The 8726-nt window shown below is 24.5% G+C and overlaps 1 long non-coding RNA gene across 1 annotated transcript; it reads right to left on the bottom strand.

Moving 5' to 3' along the window:
• Window positions 1–1865: 1865 nt before the first annotated feature.
• Window positions 1866–2852, bottom strand: LOC124912649. The gene is made up of 3 exons (XR_007096704.1): window positions 2777–2852; window positions 2023–2112; window positions 1866–1942 (listed from the first exon to the last, which is right to left on the bottom strand). It is a non-coding gene; the product is annotated as an uncharacterized LOC124912649 (long non-coding RNA).
• Window positions 2853–8726: the final 5874 nt, after the last annotated feature.

Below are 8726 nucleotides of genomic sequence, written 5' to 3'. Positions count from 1 at the left end.
AATATTCACCTCAATCTTATAATAAAATATAAAAATTATTTTATTGTCCAACTTTTTCTATATAATTCAAAAACACATGTCTTCACTTTAAAAACATAAAAATTAATATTTTCAGTTTCACATCAAAAATTAAATTAATGGGTAGTTATAAGTATACCAAATATTTTTTAATTATATATTTAAAATAATAACTAATATATATTAATTTATGAAAAGTCTTCCCTTTTAATTATACTTTATATTTTTTAATAAATAATTATATATATATATATATATATTAATAATTTTATAATCTATTTAATTATATTTATATATAACAACCTATAAAAAAATTAATTTATGATATATTATTGGTGATATATTTAAATAAAAATAAATTATTATTTTTGATTATTTGTCTCTTTTAAAGACTTTTTTAATAAATAATTATAAATATATTAATAATTTTACTTCTATTAATAATTTTATTGATATATTATTGGTGATATATTTAAATAAAAATAAATAAAGTTGTTTGATTATTTATCTCCCTTTTTATGAATTATTTTTAATAAATAATTATATATATTATTTATTTTATATGTATTAATTATTTTATAATCTATATAATTATTTATTAAATATATAATAATATATTTAAAAATTAATTTATAATATACTTAAATAAATTTAAATTAATTATTTTAAAATCTATATAATTAAATATGAAATTTATACACTTCTTCATATTATTTCACACTCATAATATATGCTACAATATTCTTATATAAATTCTATAAAAACTTATAATTAAATCTATCATGAGTCAAAAGTATAAGAAAAATAAATTTAATAACCACACATCTATTGAATTTGGAAATTAGAACGAAGATAATAAGATGCATACATACTCCTATGTCTAAATACAACTATTATTTAATTATACAATCTTTTGTAATTTGAATAATTTGATTGTTCATTTTAACCATTTGGGTCAATTTTATCTGCATTTATTCACCATCCTAAAACATTTAACCATGGTAAATGAACAATATGGAAGATATTATTTCTCCTTAAAAATATTTTTTTTCTTCCTAGTTCATTCACATAGGGCATGATTACAGAAATTGTGATCTCTTTTTTCACTCATATTTTTGAATTTCATGATGTTGAATCAACTTAATATATATTGGTGGATCTATTTGAAAATACCATGCATCTGGTGGAATCTAACTTGATTAGGTTTAAGCATTATGTATTATTGGATCTATTTTAAAACAAGGATTTGATGTTGTGGAATTCAACTTGATTAGGTTTAATCTAGGTCTGTTTGAAAATAATTTTTAAAGTTGAGTCTAGACAGAAAAAAATGTCTAACTAAACTATATTCTTAATATTACCTCATCTAAATTAATAATTAAATTAGATACTTAACAAATTCAAATTTCTTGTAACTGCCATAATAACTCTTCATTTAGTTTCACATAACATACAAATAATAAATATTATTATTATAATAGTAATCTCGAGCACAAATAAACACAATCAATACATTGAACTAGTTCATCGTACTAGTAGATAATACAAATAAACGTCGTATGGAAAACAAACTGATATTTCGCCAAACTAACCAACGAACTGAGAGAACAAATTCAAACTGATCATGTTTAGTTTAGTAAACCTCAGCATGATCAGGTGAAGTGCTGGTGGGAAGGCGATGACGTTTCTCCACATGTGTTGTCGGAAACCATCCAGCTTTACCTTTACACTCTCCTTCCGACCATCCAGAAGTACTCACCTGTGAAAGCAGCAGCAACTTAACTAGCATCGTCAAACAAATGAAAATTATGATGAATTATAAGACAGGGAATCCGAGAGATCAGGAAACCCTTCTGACAACAACATAATCACCCTCATTCAAACTCAGCTCCTTATCAGATGAGGCCTCAAATCCATGCATGGCCTACAATTGATTAACACTCGTTTGTACAAGGCTGGATTTCCTAACAAATTAGTTTATATATAAGATTTATTACATGTTACCTCCGCTAAGAAATACTTTTTGTTCTCTGGGCCGATTGTTGATTGCATTGCAGGAGGAGCAGACTCTTTTCTTTGCTTCTCAGATACCATCTATTATCCAATCCAAACCAGAATTAGAGCTTGCTTGATGATGTAGTTTTCTTTTTCTAAAATATAATTTGAAGTTTTTTAAAAAATCTTATTTGATGAAAAGGTGAGTTCTTTGGGTTAAAGAGATAGATAAAATATCATTTATACTAAGGGAGTTTTAGTTGAAGATTTGATTAATGAAGTGATTTGATGATGAGATAAATGTTTATAGCTTGTTTGATTTAGAATTATTTGGAATAATATGGGCATTGTTCAGTTTGGGTTATTTGAGCTTCATCTCAAATAACCCACCATCCAATCATACAACTCCTAATCAACCATACCGCACAAGTTCAGTTGGAAATAACCAAACCAGTTATCCAAGTAATCCAAAATACCCTGTATTTTCATTTTATATAAAGAAAGAAACTTGCCTGATGTAAAAAGTGGCTAATGTGGATAAAAAAACTAAAATATTCCTATTATTTAATATGTTAAAATGTTATAAACAATACAGCAATGATACTTTGGTATTTGTGTTGATGATTCGATTGATGATGGGATAAAGAGTTATTTTCTTCATCAAACAATGCCTTGGATAAAATCCAAATAACCCTTCATCAAACAAGGCCTAATGAGTTTAAGGATCTAAAAAGATAACAATAAGAAGATAATGAATACTTACCTCAGCTTCGATATTGCCAAGAATTGTGGCTACTCTCTCATGATAAGTTTTCTCTCCTTCCACCTAACAATGGAAAATGACAAAAAAATGAAATGACAGATGAAAAATAAAGGTAAAAGTATTTTAATTTTCTCCGCCATAAATAACATCATTTATGTTAAACTAATTAGACATAAACAGTTCAGAGTTAAACTGTTAAATTAACAAATATCAGATAAACACAAGTACTCCGTCCATAAATAACAAAATTTGTTATAAATTATCCTGAAAAACAGCTCATAAAAAATTGTTGAAGTAACAAATTTCAATTACAAAAAAAAAAACTAATACAGAAATTGTTAAAGTAACAAATATAAGATAAAAAGTATTCTAATTTTCTCTACCCACAAATAACATATTTTTTGATAAATTAACCAAAAAACAGTTAAAAGGAAAAATGTTAAAGTAATAAACATTGAATAAAAAAACACTATAATTTTCTACGTCATAAATAACATAATTTGTCTATAAATTAACCATAAAAATAGTTTAGAGAAAATATGTTAAAATAACATATATCATATAAAGGAAAAAAAAATAATTTTCTCAGTCAATAAGTCAATAGATAATATAATTTGTCATAAATTAATTAGAAAAATATTTCAAATGAAAATGTTAAAGTAACAAATATCGAATAAAATAAAGTACTATAATTTTCTCCGTCCACAGATAACATTTTTTCACAAATTACCCAAAACAAATGGTTAAAGTAACAAATATGAGATTACTCTAATTTTCACTATTTTAATATATAAGTATACTAAGTAATTTATGTAAATTTATATCAGTTTGAAATTTCTTTATACATGATCTTATTTGAAATTACTTCTTAGACATTTATTTTTGTTTAAATTTAAACTCTAAACATTTAAGATGTTATAACACGGTTAACTTTTGTTAAAATTATTCACAAAATTTTCCTATACATGATATATCAATTTTTTTTCTAAATTTTATTCCGGGAAAATCTCTCACCTCCATTTTCAGATTACTTCTTTAGTTTCATTCTCAACAACGACGACGCAACTGTTCCACTTCATTTCAAGACAATTTATCGGTTAAATAACTAAAAAAAAATAAAAAAATTATTCTAACTTTTTTCATCCATAGATTCAGATAGACGGATTTTCTTGAGTAGATAGGACACATCACCATCCACAGTCAAATTATTCAGAAAAATAGATATAAACAGTTATATCTATTTTTCTGAATAATTTCTCCGTTGATGGTGATGTGTCCTATCATAAATTAATGTCTGGACTATTTTTCTGTTTATATCCGAAAAAAAAAACGTAACAAATTTAATTTTAATGGTTAGATTTGTAATGTTATTAGATCTAAGAGTAAGATAGCTTCTTATTGGATTCTAATAGTTCTAGTTTAATGATAATTATATTTCAAATAATTTGTAATCTTATTTTTGGTTAAAAAAAATATTAATATATTTATTGTTTATTCTTTTATAATTTATTTATTTTATATTAATTTTGGTTTTAAATTTGATTAAACTTATTCATTTTAGATGTACAATATAATGATAGAGTGAAATTTTGTTGAGATTATTTAAAGAGAATGTTTTTTTAGCTATCATATACAAAAAATCAATACATGTGGCTCTTTATTTTTGTTCACATATTTTAATGGAAATGCACCTCAATATCATAAATGATTTGACATTTTTACAACAATAAATTTGAACTACGATTTACAAACTACGTATTCCTTCGTCGCACAAAAACTAGATGTTTGGACAAAGAAGGAATACATAGTTAGTAAATCGTGATTCAAAAAGATTATGGTAGAAATGTCAAACCATATTTGGTATTGAGGTGCATATCCGCTAAAGTATGTAAATAATGATAAAGAGTCGGTGATATTTGATTATCAGACTTTAGTTAAGTACATTTACCGAAAAGATGATTATGAATGAAAACACAAATTAGAGAACAAAAAGGAGATAAAAAAATTCCCTTAACTACAATTTTAAGAATACTAATGAGCGATGAAGGCGAAGCAACAACACTCTTAGCACCTTCAATCACTCTAATTTAGCTTCAGTTAGACTAAGGGTAAATAATGTTTGAGAATAAGAATGCATTAACAATAACTACATCATACAAAAACAAAAACAATATGGTTGTATGTAATCAAAGTCTGATGATATATAAAATCGATAATAACTCTTTATCTTTGTTCACATATATATTTCGGATGAAATACACAATTTACTAACCCCTTATTTCTTCTCCGCCCATCTATCTACTCTTTTTTTAATTGAATCAAAAATAATAGTCCATCAAAAAAAGAGAGGATACATAGTCGATGAAGAAATTGTTGTTAGGTCTTCATGTGTATTTCTGAACAATGATAAAAGAGACATTAGTATTAGATCAAACTTTGGTTACCTACAACCATATTAAGAAGATGATACAGCAAGAGAAACCAAAAAATTGTTGCGGCGGAATAAAAGAAAAGAAGACTAGGAGAGAGAAAAGAAAAACTAGGGCAATGTGAATGTGAGGGTTTCCTTTGGGCCGTGTCTTCTTATAAATAAATTAGTTCGTAGGTATAAAATATCTTTTTGTCCAACATTTTTTACACTCTTACAATTTTATCATTTATTTATTAATTATTCAATAATAACCTCAATCATAGTAAATGACAAATTAATTATTTTTTTTTTTTTTGAAGGATTTGGTCAAAAAGTTAATTTTTTTTATTAGTTACTTATTTTTTTAATTTATTATATTAATTTTAATTTAATTACTTTTTATATCATAAAAAATACTTAGTAAAAAATACATAATATCTTCTTAATTTAATATTAATAGTATATCATCAAATTATTCTAAAATTAATTTGTAATATAAATAATTATTATTTTTTTAATATATATATATATATATATATATAATATCACTTTATTATATTAATATTATATTATTACTATTAATTTTTTATTTTAATACATTTACAAAAATATAAAAAAAAAAATCTTCACTAATTACTTATCTTGTTAAAATTTATTAAAATAATTTAAATTTAAATATAATTTTTAATGATTAAAATTATATATTTAAAATACTTAATATTTATTTTTAACTATTATTTGAATAATTCAAAACAATACTTATAAATTAATATTTTGTTATTTATATATATATATATATATATATATATATATATATATATATATATATATATATAATATAATATAATATATATTTTTGAGGATTAAGTCAAAAAGTTAATTTTTATTAGTTACTTATTTTTTTTCTCTTTAAAATGTTTTTTTTTCTTAGTATATGATAAATTAATATTTTTTAAGGATTTAGTCAAAAAGTTAATTTTTATTAGTTACCTATTTTTTTAATTTATTATATTAATTTTAATTTAATTATTTTTTAAATCATAAAAATTACTTAGTAAAAATTATATAATACCTTTTTATTTAATATTACTAGTATATTATAAAATTATTCTAAAATTAATTTATATTAAAAGTAATTATTATTTTTTTCAATAATATATATATATATATATATATATATATATATATATATATATATATATATATATATATCCTCTTCCTCTATTAGAGAAAGAATCATAACCCCTTCCGCTCATTCCTGTAAATTTAAAAACTCACGGGTCAAGAAATTAGGGAGATTATTATCTATCCCTTTTTTGTATGATATTTCAAAATCAAATGGGGCTAAATGAGCTTGCCATCTGGTGAACATTTGTTTTGATACATCATGTTTAAAATCTTTCTGGAACATGAATTTAGCTGCGTTGCAATCTGTTCGTATAATAAATTTTTGATTATATAAATCATCTTGGAATTTTAAAACACATTTGACTATCGTCAGAATTATGCGACTGTTGCATAATTCTTTTGAGAGTTGTTCCATTTCCCTGAATGGAATCTGACAAGATAGACCTGTTTTGTTTCTGGATCTAATTGAGTTAGTATTCCTCCAAATCCTGTGTCAGATGCATCAGTCTCAATTACCTTTTCCCAATTCGGGTTACTTATCATTAAACAAGGGAGTACCTTTACTTTATTTTTAATTCTCATAATAGCCTCTGTATGATGGTTTGACCATGGTTTAGGGTTCTTCTTCAGTCTTTCATATAAGATTGATGTATCTTCTGTTAGATTTTTATAGTATGAAGCCACATAATTTAAGCTACCTAAAAATCTTTGTAACTGTGTTTTATCAGTGATCACATTAGGGAATTTTTCCGCAAATTCTATGTTTCTGTTAATGGGAGTAATATTTCCCTTTTCAATGATATGACCTAAAAACCTTATTCTTGTTTTGAAAAGATCCATTTTTGGTTTAGAAATTACTAGTCCATTTTGAGTTATTATTGTTTTGAACATATTTAAATGTTTGAAATGAGTTTCAATTGTTTTTGAATAAACTAATATGTCATCAATGTAAACAATTATAAATGTGCTATAAGGATTAAAGATATTATTCATAATTTTTTGAAATTCGAATGGAGCATTTTTTAATCCAAATGGCATTACATTCCATTCATAATGTCCTATAGGGACATTGAATGCTGTTTTATACCTGTCAGATTTTTCAATCTGGATTTGTCAATATCCTGATTTTAAGTCAAACTTTGAAAATATTAAACTATCATACAGTCTATCTAACAGATCCTTTTTATTAGGAATTTGGTGCCTAATCCATTTTAATACTTTGTTTAGGGTTTATAGTTTATTACTAACCTTGGCACGCCTCTTTCGATTTCTGAATGTTTATTTACGTAGAAAGCCGTACATGACCAAGGTGATTGTGATGGACTTATTAATCCCTTCTGCAGTAGTGTATCTATCTCTTTTTTGCATAATTCTAGATATTCTGAATTCATTTGGCAAGGTCTTGCCTTTGTATGAATATTCTTTTCATTAAAAGCTTCCTCATATGGTAGTGAAACTATATGTTTCTTTCTATCCCAAAATGCATTAGGATGTTCATTACAAATATCTATTGAAAGTTGGTCTTTTAGCAGAGCTATTTTTTCTTGTAATTTAGGATTTTCTAGTTGTTCATCTATTGTTATTAGACTTATTTCTTGCTTTAGAAAATATATTTGATCTTGTTTTGCTTTGATATTATCATATATACTATGTAACATTTTAGTAAACGGTTCCACAATAAATTCTAGAAAAATATCATGTTTCTGGAAGGTTCCTGTAATACCTTTATTATTAATCATCTTAATGGGGTAGATTGTGTTTAAAAATGGGGTTCCAAGTATGACCTGATTTGATATATCTTTAGCAAGTATAAAGCTCTGAGGAATGCATTTATTATCAGTACATATATAAGCTTTTGGAAGTTTATATTGGATTTGGAGTTTATCTCCCCCTGCATGCCACAGGGTATGACTTGTTTTATGAAAATACCTAGTAGGGATTAGTCCTTCCTGAATAACATTTAAATCTGCTCCGCTATCAACAAGAGCAGTAAATGATCTTGTATAATGATTATCTATTAGGAGAGATATTTTTATGTGCCATTTTTGGGATTTAACCATTTCTATTGTGGATAAAAAAATTTCTGAGAAGATATTTTCTTCAATTTCTACTTTGTTGTCATTATAGTGATTTTTTTCGTTATGGTTATCCTCAAGCTTAGTTATTCTAGACTCTTGTATAACATTCTTCTTTTTTAATATCTTAATTTCTTCCTTTAAATTATTAATTTCTTTGTAAAGATTTGTGAGTGTTGTATTCTCTTCTTTGTTTTGAATCTTGTGTCTGAGTTGATTCATTACTTCACTCATAGTGTAAGATTTATTATGATTATTATAATTGAATCTCTTTTCTTCGGGCTTTTCATTTTTAGAGGATGAAGTTCCTTCTTCAGAATTAAACTGATCTATGATC

This window comes from Impatiens glandulifera, chromosome 8, assembly GCF_907164915.1.
Source record: "Impatiens glandulifera chromosome 8, dImpGla2.1, whole genome shotgun sequence".
Taxonomy (NCBI): Eukaryota; Viridiplantae; Streptophyta; class Magnoliopsida; order Ericales; family Balsaminaceae; genus Impatiens; species Impatiens glandulifera.
Note: the sequence above shows the minus strand (reverse complement) of the source record. Positions and strands in the feature narration are given on the sequence as shown.